Source organism: Triturus cristatus, chromosome 3_2, assembly GCF_964204655.1.
Source record: "Triturus cristatus chromosome 3_2, aTriCri1.1, whole genome shotgun sequence".
Classification (NCBI taxonomy): Eukaryota; Metazoa; Chordata; class Amphibia; order Caudata; family Salamandridae; genus Triturus; species Triturus cristatus.
The window spans coordinates 113,229,573-113,251,764 of record NC_140584.1 but is presented as its reverse complement, the minus strand read 5'-3'; the positions used below and the strand labels follow the sequence as shown (position 1 = coordinate 113,251,764).

The 22,192-nt window shown below is 46.8% G+C and overlaps 1 protein-coding gene across 3 annotated transcripts in view; it reads left to right on the top strand.

Moving 5' to 3' along the window:
- LOC146856881 (carotenoid-cleaving dioxygenase, mitochondrial-like) overlaps nt 1-22,192 on the top strand; it is a 529,204-nt gene that overhangs the window by 133,534 nt on the left and 373,478 nt on the right. The window lies entirely within an intron of this gene.

Genomic DNA, 22,192 nt, shown 5'->3' with positions numbered 1-22,192 from the left:
CATGGGTCGCTGACGGCAGGGATCTACGTACCGATGTTGAGTACAGAATCGTGTGTAGGGAGAGGTCCCCCATAAGACGCCGCTCTACAGCACAGGCAGGGTCGTCTCTACCCCCATACCACCACTCGTTTAAGACAAGTAAATGTGAGGCCATGTAATATAATAGTATATCAAAGGTTGCCTGTCCTCCACAATACGTGGAGAGGAAACATGTCCGTAGGGCGACTCTTACCGCTCCCCTGATTCTGCAATTGATACAGTAAAGGGGGAGAGAGACCATCTTGAAGATGGTCGATCGACCATATATAGACAACGGCATACGATACCATATCTTAAGATCCTCCCGGACACATTCCCAGACCGGAACCAAATTCCTTTCCCATGCCACAGTGGGTGAGTCCGATAAAAATACCCCGAGATACTTCATCCCGCTGGTAACAACCTGAACCGACGAGGCCCAGGTGCCCAGACCCAATGTGTCCCCAAGAAGCCACAAGGTAGACTTGCTGGGGTTCAAGTAGAGACCCGATGATTCCCCAAAAATCTACATAATACGAAGCAGCCACATCCCCGTCCGATTTACGTCCGTGAGAAAAAATAAAACGTCACCGGCATATAATGCAATGCGATCCGACAATCCGTGCGCCCATTCGAAGCCGGTCACCTGCTCTTCCATGCCTACCCAGGCGGCCAAAGGTTCAACCGCCAGTACAAACAAGTATGGAGACAGCGGGCAGCCTTGCCGGGTACACCGTCTAAGAGAAAATGTGGAGGAGGTAGGGCCAGCAACACGTACCGACGCAGTAAGATCATTGTAAAGTAGGGACAGGTAGGACAAAAAGCGTGGTCCAAGATTTTACCTGCGTAACAGTGCGAATAGACACACCCAACTAAGGGAATCAAATGCCCTGTCCATATCTGCCAGCAAGAGCGCCGCCAGTTCACCTAGCCCCCATGGCCGCAACAGCTACCTGTGCCCGGCGAATATTATGTTGGGTCGCCCTCTGGGGCATAAACCTGGCTTGATCTGGGTGTACCAAGGTAGTAATGTGGAACCGCAAGCGGTTGGCCAGTGCCTTGGCCAATATTTTTGCTTCTACGTTCAAGAGCGAAATGGGACGATATGAAGCATGCTGGTCCGGGGGTCTGTTGGGTTTATGGAACACCACAACCTCTGCATGTCGCCAATCCCGAAGAAAGACACCCCCGCTTGCGGGACTCCTCCACTACTCTAAGGTAATGGGGTCCAAGCTGCAGAAAGTATTTCTTAAAGAATTCACAGGGAAACCCGTTTGGCCCCGGTCCCTTACCCGAGTTAAGGTCTCCCAGGGCTGCACCCAATTCCTCCTCCGTGAGCGGGAGATCAAGCTCCACACTCGCCTCATCGGACAGAGCCCTAGGCAGGAGGTCGTCCAAAAAACTGTCTATCACGTCTTCGCTGAGACATTCGTAGAGAAGCTTTTAGCAATGTCAAAGGAGTCTGTGCGGGGCCTTCCATTCGGGCCTACTATACCGGGGAGGGGCTGGGAATAGAACATCCCCTGACACAACCAATGAAGCATCTTGCTAGATTTTTCCCCCCATTGGTAGACCCTACTGAGCGTTGCCAGCCAAGTAAGGTGGGCCTCATCCATAAGAAGAGCTGCATAGTTCTGTTGCGCCAGCAACAACTGTTGCCGTACTTGTTGACCCCCGACACCTCTACTGCAATGGTCAAGGTCTGCAATATTAGCCTCTGCTTATAGCAGAGCCTCCCTCCGAGTCCTGCGGGCTGCAGCGCAAAAAGAGATATCAACGCCCGTAAGGTGGGCTTCAGTGCCTCCCACAGAGGTTCGGCCCAAGAAACCGATCTCACATTAAGCGTCAAGTATTAATCGAGGGCGCTCTCCAGACACTCCCTGTAGTCTGACTTCTGGAGGATCCACATAGAGAGGTGCCAGCGGAAGGGCTGTTTTGCCCAGCCCATCTGTACCGTAAGAGTAATCGGCGAATGAGCGGAGAGACCCCTCGAAGGATATCCGCCTCCACCACCCTACCAGCTACCGCCCGAGGGACAAACAAATAGTCGAGGCGAGAGTAGGCATTGTGGACCGTGGAGAGATATGTGTAACCCCGAGCATTTCTGTGCATCCGGTGCCAATGTTCCACTCAATCGAGCCCAGACACTAACGAGGAACGTTTCGTGACTTGGCGAGCAGCCACACTCTCCCCAGGCCTCCAACGATCCCAGGACACATCCAGCACATTGTTCCAGTGGCCCCCGATCATGGACAGGCCATCCAGCATATCCGCCCAAAATGACATAAGCCGCTCTACTAGGCCCCATGAAAGTGGAGGAGGTGCATAGACACAGCCCAGTACTACTGGTTCCTCCCTGACCATGCCCTGCAGGACCAGGTATCGCCCATGGGCGTATGCCCACGTCTTAACTTGTGTGTATAGAACTCAGCGGTGAATCAAAATCACCACCCCCCCGGTCCCCCGCACAAACCCCGAATGGAACACCTGAGCGTAACCATACTGCTGGAGGCAGAGCGCCTTCGAGCCCATAAGATGTGTTTCTTTTAGCATGAGTATGTCGGCATGGGCCCTCTTAGCCTGCTGGAGAATAGTCCCTCACTTGATTTTATCTAGTACCTCCTTAACATTCCAGCTCACTATTTTGAGAGTCCCAGGAGATACCCGGGCGCCATTAGGTGGGTCGGCCATGAAAGACCCTGATGAGATATGCTGGTGCAAAAGAAAGTATGTGGTGTGTGCATAAAGGCCTAACAATACTGTAGCAAAGTGTGACTTGTTGACAGAAACATAAACAACCCCCCCACCCTATACTTCAATAACGAGGAAGCATCTGTTGCGGCGGGTGCTGCCAACGGACCCCAACGGGGAGTCCCGGCACACCTCGACCAATGGATCCCCAATTTACAGCCCAACATCAGCAGGCACCCTCTCTGTTGGAAGCCGGTCCTCACTTGGACTCCTCCGATCAAAGCAACAATGTCAAAGTTACACAGGACTGCGATCTCCCCCTCCAATTAGGAGGCCGATGTAGTCTACCGGGAGGCCGATCCATCCTGGGAGGATGCACTGCAGGAGCGGGATCAACGGCTGGATCTGGAGCGTCTGCAATCTTTAAGCTTCGATTGAGGCTGCATACAAGCTGCCTCACTGGATGAAGAGTCGGATTCCCGCCAAGGTGGTGTATGGGCACGCAATTGTACTGTCTCATCTATCCACTGAAACGCTTCCTCCAGCGAGTCAAAAAAAAGGGGTCTGGGATCGATACACCATCTGCAACCTGGCAGGATACAGCAGAGCGTATGGATGTTTAAGATCGCGAAGTCGAGCCTTGGCCGCCCAATTGGACTGTGGGCGTTGCTGGACCAGCTTTGTGTAGTCAGGAAAGATCAATATGCGTGCGTTATCTAATAGCAGAGGTTCATTGGCCCTGGCCTGTTTAAGAATGGCATCTCGGTCATGATAGTTCAGCAACTTTGCGATGACTGGCCTCGGGCGGGCTCCAGGTGGAGTCTTCTGCATAAGGGCCCCGGGGGAAGCCAGCTCTCCAGCCACCGAGTAAGGAACTGTTCCATATCTCCCCCCTTGCACCCCTCTGGGAAACCCACAAAGCGGAGGTTGTTACGCCTAGCACGTCGCTCTGCATCCTCCACGCGTGCCGCAAGGCCCCGCTGGGTTGTCTTGAGGGTGGCCACCCGCTTCTGCAGAGTGGCAACTTCGTCCTCCACTCCAGTCTCCATGATGTGGGCCACAGCGTTCCGCAGGTCTTGTCAGAGGAGCATGACATCAGAGCCGACTGCCCCGATTTCAGCATCAAGGACATCTCTGGACTGCGTGATTGCGACCATGAGTGCAACATTGTCCGGTACAGCCCCCTGTGCCCCTCCAAGCGCCGCAACGGCGGCCCCAGGGCCTGTATATTTGTCGAGGGTGCTCTGTTTGGCCGAGCCCCCACTCGTCTTGTCCCTCGTCATGGCATCCACTGAGCCCTCCGATTCCCAGGCCACACGTCACCAGACCTCCAGGCCGCTGCGTTCGCGGACCACAGTCCCGTCAGCGTATAGGAAAGAGCGACACACTCCTGTGTACGTAGTAGGCTGACACGACCCCCCAGGTGCAAGGATAAGCAAGACAGAGGGGGGCCGTAGATCCGGGTCCTGAGCGATCCGACCTGGCCGCCGAGCACAGGAACACCAGCAGGCTACGATGAAGAAACGGCGAGCAGAGGGGGCCCCAAGGGATGACCAAAATCAGGTAGACTGGAATCAAGGTCAACCGCCCACTGTAGAGGGGCCGCCCTACTGCATCCAGGCCCCCCCACCGTCTCAGAAACAGTTATGGCTGCTTCCAACTGGGCTCAAGGTCTGGGAGCCAGGGGGTCACCAACACTCTCCACAGGGCCTCCTTAAGTGTCATCTCCTACCTCTGGGATATTCGGCAATGACCCAGGACTGCCAAGAACTCCAGCGGTCCCACAAGCCGCCCATGTCGCCGCCGACTCGCGCGACCAATTTAGAGCGAGGCAGAGGGTGGCCCTCCAGACGTCTGATGACTCAGGGTGCTCGGACCCAACGTAGGCCCCAGGGCAGCAAGGCGATCGCCAGACACTGTCCGCAGCACCCCCTCCTCTCAGCATCCCCCCGCGGACTGATAAGACCGCCGACAGCTCAGTTTGTTGCCCCCCCACAGCCGATGTTGCCCGACATTCTCACCCTATGAGCAGCCTCTGCATGCACGCGGCGACCAGCTCAGGAGACCATCTGGAGCCCCATATGCGTCGCTCTTCGTGTGCCAGCCACCGCTCCAGGCTACGGCGCAGATCCGCTAATCCTGGGCCGCACCCCTGATGCCGCCACCGCGGCTTGCCACGCTGAGATGCGGGGTTAAAACGGGCACAGATCGCAGCCCCCACTCGCGCCCCACTAGGAACATGGTCCGAGTGCAGGAAAAGGATCGGAGGACAGGATAATTTAAGAATAAGTGTCTAGGCTGGACGGAGCTCACCTAGCACACGTCCGCCATCTTGGCTGCCAGGCCACGCCCTCCATTGTCAGGAGGTTTTAAGTTGGTGTGATTCAAAATGTCTTCAATCTCGGCATCCAGGAGCTGTATTTAATTTTTCCTAATGTTTCATTCGGCATTTGCAGGTGCCCCCAGCTTGGGTACCAAGTACATCTTTTGGGTGGACTTCATCAGTTAGTTTGAGTTCAATAGGCTGGTGATTAAAGGAATCGTTATGCCCAGCAACAAGCCTGTAAACCCTCCTGACTGTTCCCCAATTTGTTTTTAGAAATTAGGGAAGTGCTTTCATTACTGAGCTTCTTGATCGTGTTTCTACGCTTTTTTGTTTTTTAACTTGGAACTGATGCTCTGATATAGGGAATTTGCCTTTTACAGTGTTTAGTGCGATCTCTGAAATTGTAGCCACAAAATCATCTGAAGCCGAACACAGGATAGCCTTTCTTTGTTGTGGGTTGGCTGTAACCACTGTTCCCTGTAAGGTGTGCACACGTGCACCTATGTTTCCCAGAGCCTGCGTTGTAAAATGTAAAGCACGCCCTGGCAGCTGAATCCTGTCATGCCGCTGCTGCATGCGGCGCGAAAACGGTCAGATTGCTTGCCTTTTTTAAAGTAAATATGTTAATAGCTGCGGCTGTCATGCGCTGCAATTAACATGATTACTTTAACAAAAGCACACAATCTGCACCACAGCTGTGCCCTATCAACAAATGAAAGGCAGAAAAGTCTACAAGCATGCCGAGTGCTTTCAGTTGATTCTGCAAGCACACGTCATGCTTGTACACTTGCTACATTTCTCTTGTTAATAGAGAGGGGCAGATTGTGTTCTGGGCTCGGCTGGGCAGTGTCTGGAGTCTTATTGTCGGCACGCCCAGGTTTTTCACAGGTCTTTAAAACCCATTTGCATATTTACATGCATTTGTAAACTGGATACCAAGGCTTAGTTTTTTTTCTGGTTCCAGTACCCCCTGGGCCCCCACTCTGCCTATTCCTTTACATTTGTATTTTACATTTAGTGTGGTAGTGTGAGAATATAATTAATGAAAAGAAATATAAAGTAGGGTTGCCAAAAGAAAAATGGATAAATGCCAGCCATGTGTTGTTTGAAGAGCCTGCAAAGAGCTCGTATTGAAACTAAATAGGGTTATACATAAAAAAGTATGTATTCATTTGTAATGTGACTTTTCTGTCTTTGTTCCCTTTAGTTATCAGTCATGGATCATTCAGGCAGCCCTAGAACACAATTAAAAGTGCTCTCTATTTATATTTGCTGTTTGCGCAGATAAGTGCTGAAAATATGGCTTTAGGTGACTGTTTATTGTTGTACAGTCTGGACTTCAAAATAATGACCTGGCAACCGTAATCATAAGACTGGAAGTTTGTTGCAGGATCAGCACATTATTTTCTCCACCCTCGATCCTTGATTAATGCCATAATAGCAATAGTTTACCTTATATCTGAAACCCTATGCCATTGTCAATAACATGCTGAGTTACTCCAAGTGTCTGGGAATGCACCATGTATTCAGACAACTCACTCCTCAGTCTCACCCTTCACTTTCATGCTCACCCTGCACTCACAGTGATCACAATGCACTCACACTGATCACCGTGCACTCACACCATTCAACCACTCACCCTGCACTCATAGTGATCACTCTGCACTAACAATACACTTGTGCTGTTCCCCTTGTACCTCACCCTGCATCAGCTGCTGCCGCTGCAGGTAAAAGGGGTGGGGCGGGGGCCCAGGTGAGGGGGGATTTTGAGACACGACCACGGGGGAAAATAATTATTTATTTAATTTCTCCTTGTGTTCGTCTCTCGAAATCCCCCCTCACCTAGCCCCACCGCTCTTACCTGCAGCGTCCGCAGCTGCCCTGCAGTCACATGAGCACACTACTCCTCTCTGTACTCATGTGACACTTCACGCACCTGTACCCCTCATGGCTAAATCTGCAATCTCACTTAAACAAGCCCATCACTAACCATGCATTCACTTGTCCTACTCTGCGCTTACTTCCGCACCCAAATTCATATGGGCACCTCACTCACCCTGCAGTCATTCCTCTTACCCTACTGTCACACTGTTGCATCACTCACCATGAACTCACATGGGCACTCCTGCCACCCACACAACGCTGTGGGTTAATGTGCCTGTCACAAAGAACGTGTACCATGCAGATCACAGAACTGAGTGTGAGTAACCTATGACAAGCGCTGTAAAAAAAAATAATGTTTGTCAGAAAGGTGCTATAGAGAGATGAGGTGCATTGTTGGTGAGTGGTAGTGAGGGAATTCACGGAGAAGGAGGAAACAGGGGAGAGGGCACCAAGAAAGGCTGTTGCGTGCAACCAGTGCTAGCGCCAGCACAGGCTGGATGTGTTAGCACCCCCCGAAGTTCGGGTCTAGTTGCGCCCCTGAGCAAGCCTCCAAAATTGGAAGGGCACTAACCTAGCTAACCTGATCGTACTGTTAAAAAAAATATGTAACCAATACAGCCCTGCAGCCTAGGCTGAAACAGAACAACACACCACTTGCACTGACCAGGCCGATGTCTTTGCTGACTTAAATCGTTGGCGCTGAAATTAATTGGAGGGGTACCAGGGGGCGGTACACTGGTGCTATTAGTAATTTAAAGTACATTTTGAAGCAGTGAGAGAAATGCCTCACTGAGGCACTACTTAGTTTGCGAGGTGACTCTCGAGGGGCAGCAATTGGTACGAGCCGCTTCACAGTAATAAACCCCTTCATAAACGCCGGCCGAGCATGATTCTATGGCTCAGTAGCAGCTGCACATGGGCAAACTTTGGCCTTTCAAGAAAACTGTACAAACGGCCGGTATGTTTCTCAATGTGGAAACCATACACCCAACCAGGATGTCCGGCTCGGCTCTGTCAATTATATGCCGACTTGCCCTCTCGTAGAAAGCAAATATTCTAATCCGCAAGAGGCCTAGCAGATGCGGTGTGAAACAGGCGAAGGAGGCACGCGGTTAGCAGTCACATATTCAACCCATCTGTCGCACACTTGACTCCACAGCGATAGGCGCTCCACCATGCTATCAAGTCATACTTGCCCAGTGTGCATGAACACGATCCCGTCTCATTTCCCATGATTACCCCTCAATCACTCAGAACTTATTGTTATTGTTATTTGTTATTGTTATTGTTATTTGGATATTTATAAAGCGCAACATTCGCTCCGGAAGGAGCATCTTGGCGCTGAGCCTGCGTATAGGAGATAAGCGGTGAAAAGATCTAGATGGCTGCTAGCACATAGGTATCTGATTGCTGATAGACCCAGGTCTTCAGTTGTTTCCTAAAGGGGCATTCAGACTCGATCAGTCTAAGATTTACAGGTAGGTTATTCCAAGCTCTTGCTGCTAGGACTGTAAACGTTTTTCCGCCCCTAGTTTTGTATTTATGCCTCGGGATCTTAGCAAGATTGGCCCCTGAGGATCGCAGACATCGTACAGGATCATAGCGAATAAAACGTTTAACAAGGTATTTGGGACCTATATTTTTCAAAGATTTAAAAGCTGTGAGCAAGAGTTTGAAAAGAATTCTCTTATGCAGTGGCAACCAGTGCAGAGAATTTAATGCAGTTGAGGCTGAAGATTTCCTAGGGAGTTTTAACACTAACCGTGCCGCCGCGTGCTGTACACTTTGCAACTTCTTCAAAGTGGACTTTTTGACCCCTGCCATCAACCCATTGCAATAATCGAGTCGGGAGAGTATTAGTGCAACCACGACCGATTTCCTGGAGGCAATGGGGAGGAAGTCAAAAAATGTCTTTAAAGATTTGATAAGGCCAAAGCAGCAGCCAGCCGTGATCCTAACATGATCATCAAATGATAAGGTGGCATCAAATTGCACGCCTAGGTTGCGAGCAGAAGACACAGCACTGGGCGGGGCCTCAGAGTCTTTAGGCCACCAATCCCTCGGGCAGAAAGGTAGGTCCTGACCCAATGGTATAATTTCGGTTTTCCCACTGTTGCACTTCAAGTGGTTTTTGTTTAACCACTGAAATACCTCAGTGAGACAATTCCGAAAACGCAATTCTGTATCCGTGCGGTTTTTGTCTATGGAGACGACCAATTGAGTGTCGTCGGCATATGACGTAACAAGGATCCCGTGTGACTCTATCACAGCGAGGAGGGGTGCCATATAGATGTTAAAAAGAAGTGGACTTAATATGGATCCCTGCGGTACTCCGGATGTAATAGTTTTTTCGCTGGATAGGTAGTGACCCAAAGATACAGACTGGGACCTATTGGACAGGAAAGATTTGACCCATGCCAAAGCTGTATCTGTCACACCAGTCTCTCGCAGCCTGTCATTCAAGATGACATGAGAGATGGTGTCAAAAGCTGCTGTTAGATCGAGCAGGATGAGGACGGCCTGCTTTCCCTCATCCTGCAGGAACTTGATGGAGTCAGAGAGTTCTACCAGAGCCGTTTCAGTGGAGTGGCCGGAGCGAAACCCAGATTGTTGGGGATGCAAGATGTTGTGGTTCTCCACAAATGCTTTTAGCTCCGAATGCACCATCCGTTCAGTGATCTTTCCTAGAACAGGCAGGAGTGAAATGGGGCGCATATTGGTCAGATCCGTTGGCGATTTATTCTGCTTTTTCATAAGAGGTTTTACGATAGCCTTTTTCCATTCATTAGGCACAATCCCTAATTTTAAGGATGTGTTTATGATGGCATTGATGGTTGGATTCACTACCTCAACTAGATGATGTAGAATGCAGGGGGGACAGGAGTCAGTAGGTGCTCCAGATTTGCAAGCCAAGATCGCCTTGCGGGTCTGTTGGAGGGAGACCGGTTGGAAACTACCAAGGGAATGGCTATTTTCGGCTACATGTTTTTGGGGGCCTAAAGCAGGAGAAATCAAAGGAGGCGGGAAATCCTTTTGGATGTTTACAATTTTTTCCTCAAAGAAATCTGCAATTTGGTTGCACAAACTCTCAGAGGGCGGGATTTCGGGCTGGAGGGCTTTGGGGCGAGTAAAGGATTTAACTATGGAAAAAACAGTTTTTTGTTTCTGATGTGCATCGTTGATAGCTTTAGTGTAATAAACCTTTTTGGCAGTCTTTATGCTAGAGAGGTATAATTTCCTCTGTTGAACATAAAGGGCTCTTGAGACCTCATCATATGTTTTCCTCCACTTCCTTTCTCTTGTTCTACAAAGTAGATGGCTCTCAGTTAAGGCCTGGGTGTACCATGGGGCACTTAACTTCCTTTTAGGACAGTTCCGGCGGTCGCCTTTAGGGTCAGAGTTTTCTAAAATAATCTGATCCATCCAAACGTGAAAGTTACGAGAGTCAGCCGTGACGTCTCCTCTCAATTCAGGGGCCTGAGCCAATAACTGGGTATCCAGTTTGATACGATCAATCACTTTTCTCCAATTTACCGAGAGGGAAGATTGAGGGTGCTTTGTTGTTGATGGAGCTAGAACTTGTTTCTTGATGTCAAAGGGAATGAAACTGTGGTCGGTCCAAATTTGCGGAATGGGGGGAGACATAGTCATGGTACTTAAGTTGGAACAAATACCATCAAGAGTGTGGCCCGCTAGGTGGGTGGGTGCAGTCACTAATTGGGCCAGTCCAAAAATATTTAAGGTATGGTGGAAGCACATAGCATAAGGGTCTGTACCTGATTCCAGGTACAAATTCATATCTCCTAGTAGAGTAAAGTGTGGGTAGCGTAACATAAGTGACCCGAGCACTTCATCTAGGGAGTCTAGAAAGGGAGTAGCATTGCCTGGGGGGCGATAGATTAGACCTCCCGAAAAGGAGGTAGAGGCATTTAGTCTGATCGAAAAGCCAATACTCTCACCTCCTTTGAGGTGTCCCAGATCAAATGTATGACACGAAAATGACCTTTTGACAATGATTGCAACCCCCCCTCCTCGCCCGATTTGTCTGTCCCGCCTAAAGATGGTAAAATCCGGGGGAAGGGCAATAGCCAAATCAGGATTGGATGATTCGTTGAGCCATGTTTCAGTTATGAAAAGGGCGTCAAGACTATAACACATTATTAAATCGTGTATGTCCTGGCTGAGGCCACACAACGAGCGGGCATTAATAAGACCTCCCTTAAAGTTGTTGCCTCCTTGCATAGAGGGCACGGGAATTTTTAGCATTTCTAAAGGCATCGCGGGAGGAGTCCATTTACAATGAGAACATGAGAAAGGGCCCCGGAGATAGTCAGTAGGTGGACAACTCTTACACAGGGCATCCGTCTTAGGGCGTAATGCTAATAGGGCCTTATTGTCATACCTGATGGTGTGTGTCTGTTGCCTGGCATATCCTGCAGCTGGCGCAGTCCTGGCGCGGACGGGCGCAGACGGGCTTGGCTTAGGCGCGGCTTCGGCGCGCGTCCGGCGCGCCCGCTGCGCCAGCCCGCTGCGCCGTCTGGCCGGTTTGCACATTATATAGGGAGAAAGGAGGACGTGAGGACGGCGCGACTAGAGCGCTCCCCCAGCCTCACCAAAGATGGCGCCCACCGCCGCCTAGTATCGGCTGAAAAGCGGCTAAACAAGGTGAAAGAAGGTGGAAAGATGGTAAGAGTGTCAGTGTGCCTGGCTTACAAATTCCCCTTAACGCTATTAAAAGCCCCCCAAAGATGCAAACATAACAATGTAAAAGCGTTTTAAAATACAATCAAGATCGTAGCAGATAGGGAAATTGTCACCACTTTAGGTAACACGCAGCTCGCAGCCCCAGTTACCCTCACTAGGGAGAGCTCCGTAAGGCACCGAAATCACTGGCAAACCCTATTAAATATTCCAGGAGGACGTGAGGACGGCGCGACTAGAGCGCTCCCCCAGCCTCACCAAAGATAGCGCCCACCGCCGCCGAGTATCGGCTGAAAAGCGGCTAAACAAGGTGGAAGAAGGTGGAAAGATGGTAAGAGTGTCAGTGTGCCTGGCTTACAAATTCCCCTTAACGCTATTAAAAGCCCCCCAAAGATGCAAACATAACAATGTAAAAGCGTTTTAAAATACAATCAAGATCGTAGCAGATAGGGAAATTGTCACCACTTTAGGTAACACGCAGCTCGCAGCCCCAGTTACCCTCACTAGGGAGAGCTCCGTAAGGCACCGAAATCACTGGCAAACCCTATTAAATATTCCAGGAGGACGTGAGGACGGCGCGACTAGAGCGCTCCCCCAGCCTCACCAAAGATAGCGCCCACCGCCGCCGAGTATCGGCTGAAAAGCGGCTAAACAAGGTGGAAGAAGGTGGAAAGATGGTAAGAGTGTCAGTGTGCCTGGCTTACAAATTCCCCTTAACGCTATTAAAAGCCCCCCAAAGATGCAAACATAACAATGTAAAAGCGTTTTAAAATACAATCAAGATCGTAGCAGATAGGGAAATTGTCACCACTTTAGGTAACACGCAGCTCGCAGCCCCAGTTACCCTCACTAGGGAGAGCTCCGTAAGGCACCGAAATCACTGGCAAACCCTATTAAATATTCCAGGAGGACGTGAGGACGGCGCGACTAGAGCGCTCCCCCAGCCTCACCAAAGATGGCGCCCACCGCCGCCGAGTATCGGCTGAAAAGCGGCTAAACAAGGTGGAAGAAGGTGCAAAGATGGTAAGAGTGTCAGTGTGCCTGGCTTACAAATTCCCCTTAACGCTATTAAAAGCCCCCCAAAGATGCAAACATAACAATGTAAAAGCGTTTTAAAATACAATCAAGATCGTAGTAGATAGGGAAATTGTCACCACTTTAGGTAACACGCAGCTCGCAGCCCCAGTTACCCTCACTAGGGAGAGCTCCGTAAGGCACCGAAATCACTGGCAAACCCTTTTAAATATTCGAGGAGGACGTGAGGACGGCGCGACTAGAGCGCTCCCCCAGCCTCACCAAAGATGGCGCCCACCGCCGCCGAGTATCGGCTGAAAAGCGGCTAAACAAGGTGGAAGAAGGTGGAAAGATGGTAAGAGTGTCAGTGTGCCTGGCTTATAAATTCCCCTTAACGCTATTAAAAGCCCCCCCAAAGATGCAAACATAACAATGTAAAAGCGTTTTAAAATACAATCAAGATCGTAGCAGATAGGGAAATTGTCACCACTTTAGGTAACACGCAGCTCGCAGCCCCAGTTACCCTCACTAGGGAGAGCTCACCACGTTGCCTTTGACAGCTTGGGCCATCACTGCTTCCGCACCGCTTGGTCAGGGCGTCGACGTGCCTATTCCAGCCTTCAGCCACTATGGCTCTGACCCCTCTTGCCGTGCTAACGTGAATGCACACCCAGCACCTAGCCCCGCCCGCATCTAGTTAAAGTTACGATTCTGACTCAGCTTTGTTTTGCTTGGAGGGAGCAGTCAGTAGAAAACTGAAATAAGCGCACTGGAGTTAAAGTCAGTCAGTTAAAATAAGCACAGGAGTTAAAGTTAGTAAGTGAAAACCAATCAGTCAGTATTAGTGCATGATTAATAGCGCTCCTGAGGACCTGCAATTATGCGTGACTTTGCATTTCAGTGCAGTGATGCTGACCACCACACTGAAATGCGTTAGTCTAAGGCCTGATGCGTGGTACTTGGCAGGGCTGAGACTTCAGAAATGATTTAAGGCCTGGCCAAAGTGGGCTCTGGCCCAGAGCCCCAGCTTTTCAGGGGAGCCTCCTGATAGTCTTGCCATTTTGACCTTGAATAATTACTAAACTGATTGTTTTGAATACCATTATCCCTTAATTTAATTTATAAGGTGGGTGATGTGTGAGTCTATTATAGCCATTTTGCATAGAAATGTTTATTTTTCATGCAACATCCATAAAAATGTTTCTTTTAGATCGCAATAGGACCAAACATATGAGAAATGGGAGTGTGTCACAGATATTATGTGCAGTAATATTAGTGAACTGCTGATGTGTCACAATATTGTTAACACACATCAGTAACCCTGAACATTAGGTGTGAACACATTTAGAATTCGGACAATTGTGCCTGTATATTGTGAGTGACCTGGCCTAAGAGGGCATGAAAGAGCTAAATTGAAATCATAAATTGAAACCTGTTCTGAACAGGGGCCCCCAAAATTGATTTGGCCCAGGGCCCCCAAAATCCTTAAGATGTCTCTGGTAGACGTGCTGCATTTCTTTGGTTAATAGGGCTCAGCTGTGGGGCCAGGGCCGGCTCTAGGGCTGTGTGACCGGTGCCACTGTATTGGGTGCTGACTTCAGGTGGGGACGCCGTGTTTGCAGGTATATTATTGTTTCAAAAGTACCTGCTGCGACATTCCTTGCCTCCAGCAATTTTCATGTAATAATAAGTATGTCAAGATAACTCTCAGAGTTTTCTCTAGTGGAAGTTTTAAGGTAGCGCAGAGGGTTAATATGCCTGCTGCAAAGAATGTGCACCATGCAGTTCTCAAAGTGCAGGCTGTCCCTCGGTGGTGCCTATAAAAAGGCACCGAAATGGGAACACCAAAGCAAATTCCTGCAAGGCATGGACTGCCACATCCTTGCCCTGCACGAACTGTGGGTGCATGCACAGATTCAGGCATAACGTGTGCCCCACTGCATGTATCCCCAGGTATGCAATCTTGTATAGGCTCCCAACATTTCCCCATCCTTTGAACAGAGCTCTAGCTGAGAATCTTTAGTGAAATCTTATATTGGTACCACCGTTGGTACCACAGTTGGAGTTCTGTGCTTTTCTAAAGCTGAAGTGTAGTTGCCTGTGTAACCAATTAATGTCATGGTTTGTGTATGTAAATTGCAAACCTACCTTAAGACCCATCATGTGGTACTGTATGTGTGGAAATGCACCATATTTGCACTTTTTAAGTAAAAGTTTGGAGTGATTTTTGCACTATTTGTCGCTGCACCCACATGCGTGGTCTTGTTCATGGCGCACATAGCATTGTCTGCAGCGCAGAGATCTTACACTGCCGCTTACAGAGGAAAACAATTAGGCTGCGACTAGCATTTTTCGAACAGTCAGTTTTAATCGTGGACGCACCAAAATTGTTGGCACCTTTTTCTATAAGTTCTAGACTGGAAATCTTTCGGGGTCTCTTTAACGATTCTTTTTATAGGTTTTTGGTTTGGTTTTGAGCATAAAAGTTATGGGGAGAGTGGATAGAAAAAGACCTGTATGCAGTCCTTAGTCTTCTACCAGTAGGTAACCTTGGGACTTTTCAGTAGCATTGTTAAAGGCTTTTAAGAAACCTTTGTTTCTTAGGTACATTTGTTTGGCTATAACAGATAACTGCTGTTTGTCTCAGGGGGGTTAAATAAAACCAGATAGGAGGCGCTGAGAGCTATAGAACAGCTTCTCTTACCTTGTAAAGTAAACTCTGCACTTTGTAACATATGCTTAGATTATGATGGTGAGAAAATTGAGTGAAGGCTTTCTCCATTTAAGGGTGATCCCAGCCCTCACTAATGAGATTATCTACAATTACCATGTTGACATGGCTTGGGCGTAGCAAAGGGTCGTCGTTGAGACTATCTGATATGCCTTCTATAAATTTAACTTTCAAGATAGTTCTATATAAAGATTTTGCCAACATGAATATACAGTCATACAATTTTGGTTGGGGTACGGGTTAAAACACTGGGAAAATTTTCTAAAAGCTCATTTATAAAATAACTTTTATCACAACTTGAGGGGAAGGCTAATACGCATGTGAACGGGTGCTGCAGCCTGGTGTCCATTGCATAATCTAAAAGTTTATGCCTCTCAATACCCATAGGGCAGTATTTTATAGTCGTCAGTCAGTACCCTCCTATCAAAAGCAACACATAAGATTGTATGCACAGAAGTGGGTGTAATTGCCCACTGATGATGCTAGGCTGACTGTCCATAACAGTTTTATAATTTTGGGGGATCACCTTCTGCGGAGTATTCATTCACCAGATCCTTTAGACTGTCAAAATTGATTGTGATGGTAATGTTAACATTTAGGATGATATAATTGACTTTCATACAGATGGCACTTTTAGATGTCCGCAACGCATATGTCTTTGTACCGGAAAAACATACTTTACTATGTGTTCATTAGAATCCAGCTCGCTGGTCAAATTGCCCAACTAATCTCCGAGATGAAGATCATCATCCCCGGGTTCGCTCTCAAAAATAATTGAGTCTGTATCGTGATACAATACAATCATCTGTCTTGAAGCTTAACCAGGATGTTGTAAAGCTCCAAGCGAGCATGCTTTATTGTGAAACGTGCTATAAAAGTGTTGATATTGTTACAAGTTGTATACTCTTTTGTGTACTTCCAGCACAAAGAAGTGTTTTCATCGTCAATAAATTTGCAGCTGGACACCTCATAACATAAGCCAAAAATATATTTTTACAGTTTGTCAGGATGTGTGATGATCGTGGTGTTTGACAAGTGTGTTCGCTGGATGAATTTTCCCCGTAGAGAACTGAGGCCGAGTTTAGCTAACTGCCGTCGGGCGAGGTTGACTTCAATGTGTTCTGGTGTCAGTAGTGTGCCCTTGTGAGTGTAGTAATAGTCAATATATTTTTGTTTTGTGGCCTCGTTAATACATCATTCTGTAAAGCCAGACACTTCTTGCTTATCTCTGAAAGTTAATATACTCAGAAATTGCTTGAAGTCTGCTCAAAGTGCCACATGTTGTGAATTTTTTTCAAGTCCTTTCTTCAGAGCAGCTTGCAACTCTACCCTACACCAGGTATGCATAGTTTTGCTTTCTTCATAAAAGTGTTTGCACACGGTAGTCTGTTTATTTTCAACGTACGTTGAACACTGGGAAAACATTTACTCTCGACTATGCAGCACTACAGGGAAATCAAGCCTCCAGGGAGGGTAGACTCAGCATTTAGTCAACTGAAAGTACTAGTTGATGTCTTTAAAGTACCTATATATGATGCATGCTCTAGGGGGTACAGTTTCTTCTTGCTGACGTACGAATACAGTCTGGTAACATTATAGTAATGAATTTTCTCTCCTTTGACCTCGTGCTGGTACAGCTGTATAGCTGTAGTTTGCCCCGCCAAATAGGGTGGTGATCTTAATGAAGGAGCACAGTTCAACATCTGATTTAACATATCTAACCACTCGTCTTCCTAAGTGATTGCAAAATAAATCTGCCATTCTCAACATATTACAGCTTTAACAAAGTGCGCCTGTGCTGGTGCTCAAAACGGGTAACCAACAGTGTTAAACTCATAGGGTTTGTATCATTGCGAACAACTGTGGTAAAAACAACCGTTGTATTCAAATGGCCCCACGCGATGTTCACCACCGTGAAAATTGTGTTGAATAAATATGTTTTTCTTTTCAGAGATTTATATGAGCCACTGAATAGAGGGTGAAGAATAACACTTTTGTTTACTATTATCGAGGTCTAGGGCCACCCACACTACGCTTTCAGGCTGTAAAAACGTGCTCGTAGATAGCCATGCACATGAAAGCAAGTGTCACATGTTGGAAAGGGTCGATGTGCTCAACGCATTTCGTCATCTCTGGGGTGTCAGGGTTCAAAGCCTTTTCTTGCATCGTCATCTTTACAACACCGTCTATGGAAAGGTTGCAAGCTTTTCTCAAGATTAAAACATCTTCCTGACAGTAAGCTTTCAACTTGGCTTTTAAAATCAAAGTTTTTTTCTTTGTTTTCATGATACCATTTTAAAAAGCTCTCATTTTCATCAAGCATCATATACTCTATGCCATAGCTGTTGGGCGGTGGCATAGATCTCACGAAATTTTGATTTGCCCAGGTGTTAAGAAGGTGTGGGAAATAAACTTTAGACACTGGAAACCAAAGGCTTTTGGCAACTTACTCAATTTCACCAGCAGAACATTGACTGTATCTTTGAATCTTATATCTAAAGGGACCGCTGTGAGCAGCATCAGTTTGGAACCCTGCATGATGAGATGTACAGAAACCTTTTTGTTAATCATATTTTGTAAAATGAAGAATGAGTCATAAGCTTTAGGGTTATGGCCATCAGCCCGTACCCCTTGAATTTTGTTTGAAAGTGTTATGGAAATTGTTCATGCATGAAGGTCCTGCAAATTCCCAGGCGTCATCTGAAGTTAGATGCTAGGCAAATATGTAGTTGGGCTTGTGTACAACATTTTCTGGAGTATATTCTATAACACAACATAGTTTTCTGTTTTGGTCTCGGGTGGCCTTTGGTCATGTAATTCCAGGAGAAAAATGCTCTTTACAATGGGGACATTTCTCACAGCCATAGTCATTGTCAACTGAGATGCAGCAGCCGCATCCTGATTAGTCAGCTTTGGCGGTGAACTGAACCACACCAGCTCTCGCATTTATTGGTGTATGATCAGATAGTTTTGTTCATGACAGAATAGATAACAGCAACAGCATCTCACTTTTGCACACTGGTCTGAGGTTTACCCCTCCCTCTGACACATATTACAGTGGATTTCACACTGACGGGCTGACTTGTTGCTGTAAATGTAGTCGCAGTGTGCACACATAGTTAGCGCCTAAAAAAACCTTCAGATTCAAGATCCCGTAAAAAGAAAAAATCTTGATGTAGAATGTAAACAGTCTTACTTCTGAAAGGCTCTCTGGAGTTGAAATACTTCCAAGAGTCGCTGTGGTACAGAACTTTTACGGTCACATTAAAGTAATTTTCAAATGGACCCAATTCACCAAAACCAACCTGTCTATCAGGCAGTATTTAAAAATTGCCGTCTGCTTGCTCTGCTCCCGTACGATGGCGACAGCCGTACTATGGTCCGTGAGTAACCTGCGATACTCACAGCAAGACACGCGTTGGTCTTGCTGCGATTAAAGTTCAGTAACCACCGCTAGTTGTTTTCGATGCGTTTGGAGAAAAGGGTACTTTTTAAGGTTCTGTACACACCCCCCTCGCCTCCAGACAAAAAGGGTAACTATTCTAAAGGTGCAGAGGACTGTGATTTCTGCTTTACTTTGCAGAGGTTTAGCAAGGTTTTCTAAAAATTCCACAGCGTCAAATACGTTACTCAGGAAGGTCTTGTGAACAAAGGACTCTCAAGACCCTGACTGTGGAAACAGCTAGAAAAAAATATTTGGCCATAGGCCTTGCAGCAAACACTGTAAAGAGTTTGCATGGCTTGGTGAATAGCTAAAAACTGTGATCCGCGGTTCTGATGTGTTCTGAGTTAACAAAGCAGAACTCTTCATAATACTCCGTTGCTTGACATCTCTCTACATTTATCTGGTATCTTCTTATGCTCTCTAAAAACACTGTCTCTGAATCCTGATATTGGGGTTCTGAATGGGAGACCACAATCTCTACCGAATCATTTTGGGAAGGCTTAATCTGGTTCTGATGAGCAGCCTTTTCAATCTGCCTAGTGACAAGAATTTGGGTTTTCTTTAATTTATTGATTAACAGCCTACACTGCTTGGTGCTGGTAGTCCAATATGTCTTTTTATTTTGCTAGCCCACTCCTTTTAGACTCTGCCCCTGTACCGGTTTGTATCGTCTCAGCAGTATTGCTCGTAATCCCCGCTATCGCCGTGTCTCAATCCTTTACCTTGAAGCCCACAGTTCTTTGGGCATTTCCAGCTCTTTTTGCTTTGCACAACCAGCTCTTAAAACATTTGGAGCATCTGTAGACGCCTCCTAAACTAGTTTTTCAGGTTTTCAGCCGCAGCATTCTAGTGTGTGTGGGCATTTGGTACTGTCTTATTGGACAAGACTGCACCTAGGAACCTCTAAGCTTTAGAAACGATCTCCTGCGTCTTTATATATTGTGCTGTTTGTCTGGGCCCGTTAACCTAAACAGTACTCCTGCTCAATAGGGTACGGTTTCTTAAGCGTCAATATGAAATATTGTAATATTGTTCAAGGCTGACCAGGCTGTTTCACTGGAATTGAGATCCTTGTATTACAATACACGGGTCATCTCACAAAGTCTGTCACTACCTGTGTTTTTCATTACCCCTGTGGGCCTGCTTTTTCCTCAGATTAACAGCTTTAGCGTTACAGTTTGATTTTAGTTTTCTGAGACTGGTATGCATCTCTTTAATACAGGCCCCCAACTCATTTTTTAGGTTCAAAACCCCGTATTGTGGGCGTTACATGTCGTGAGCAGGGTTGGGTGTATATTGCCCTTAATCTCCCCGAGTACTGCTCTCTTCTCACCACCCCTAGCACCGTCCTGTTGTCCTGCCAACGCCTGCTCAAGAAAATGCAAACCACCCTCTGAAGACAACAAGTGATAATCGTCCGCTGTAAGTGCTCTGGTTCAAAGCTGCGATTAATACCCCAGGACCAATCTGTACTAGTGTTGTGGCTAGAAGAGGTGGGAGTGGCAGAGTTTACAACTGATGCAGAACTAGTTGGGGGGTGTGCGTGGATCGGGGCTACATCCCTAGTCAGAAGCGCAATTCCATTGGCTGTACCAGGGGAGGCACTGCAGGAGTTCGAGCATCTAGTGTCTCTAAGGCATTCTGTTTAAAAGTCAGTACTTGAACTGTTTTGATGCCTGGAGGCGTCTCACACTGGTTGTAGGTGTTGATTACTCCTGGGGAGTGCTGTCGTCCTGGCCTTTTATGGCACCACAGTCCTTTGACCACGTTAATATACAGTTGCAACTGTTGTAGGTGTTGATTCTGGGGAGGCAGCATGCTGTTCTGTCCTTTAGATGAACCTGTGGCCATTGACCCTGTATATGTACACAGTCCTCGAGAAATCTACTAGCCCACTTCTGTAGGAGTCCATTTTCATCAGGGCAACCTAGATTTAGGGCTTGCTTGCCCCTTCTGTGGAATTGACAAAGAACATGTGTTCTGTTCACTCAAAGTGAAGGAGCAATAAAGATGCCTTTAAATCTTATTTTTAGCTTGTCACATTTTCTCTGTTTTCAGAAACGGAGGCCAGAAGTCAGTTAACGTCTACTTAGAATTACATTTCTTTCTGTTACTGCAAAGTTTCAGGATTTTGTAAAGTGAATTGTCTAACACACAACATTCAAATAGCTAATAAGTGAACTGTACACACATTTCGAAATATATTTCAGTAGTTAAGAAAGCCCATTTTTGTAATTGAAAAAATATTTTAATATGATGAAAATAAATCAGAACACTTAACTTGGTGATGTGCAAATGATAAAAATGTTTGCTACAACCCAATTTTCACAGATTATTGTTTATACACTGGATAGTTTTATCAGTAAAACTGCATGTTAAGGGTAACATTTGAGGCCATTTCAGTGGGAAATATACTGTCTGTAAATGACAGTGCACTCCCACATCATGCTTAAGTAATATATTTATTAAAAGTAAGTTTTTAAACATGGATTGAGAAACACACATGCCCCTGCCCTGATGGCAGTGCTATTAGTAAACTAAGAGGCAAGTCAGGGATCATGTGTACTCTATATGTGGGCTAGATTCTTATTCTGGAATAGTCTCAAACTTCTGACAGCAAGAGTTTTTAACAATCTTGATGGGGCAATTTTTAACTGGCTCGGAGAAGCCAGTGATATGCATGCTCCAACTCGTAAAATAAAATCAATCTGCCGTTCTGAAGCATCTAGTTGGTATACTGGCAACTTAAAGAAAGCAAAACTTGAGTTACACCAGTCAGAGCGTAAATGGCGGATAGCATGCTTGCAGGATAAAAAAGATTGCTTTTCTTTGCAACTTAAAGCTTGTGAGAAACTGAAATGGGAGGCTAAACTTACCTGCTTCTCTAATAAAATCTAAATGTCTGAAAACAAAACCAAAGCAATATTCGACACAGTTACTGAACTCTCCAACCTAGACCACTTAAACGCCCGGGTGGTCCCCACTCAAAAATTGTGTGATGAATTGAACCTACTCTTCATTGAAAAATTCAGATTATAAAAGATAGCATCCCCTCAACACTCTCACCAGTGCTGTCCCCTTGGAAGATATAAACCCAATAAAACTTACAGCATTTCCAGCAATCACCAAAGATGATCTCTTGAAGCTGATGACAAAGATCAAATCTGGTTCACCTAATGATATTTGTCCCCCCTGCAGCCATAAAAGTATCTTATCTTAGCTTCCTGACCCAGCAATCTCTCTGTTGAGTCTATGCTTAAGTCAGGGCATGGTCCCCCATATGTTTAGGGAAGCAGTGGTTGTTCCATTACTAAAAAACGCTAGGGAAGATCCATCTGTTTTAAAGAATTATTGCCCCATCTCCTTACTTCTTTATTTAGCT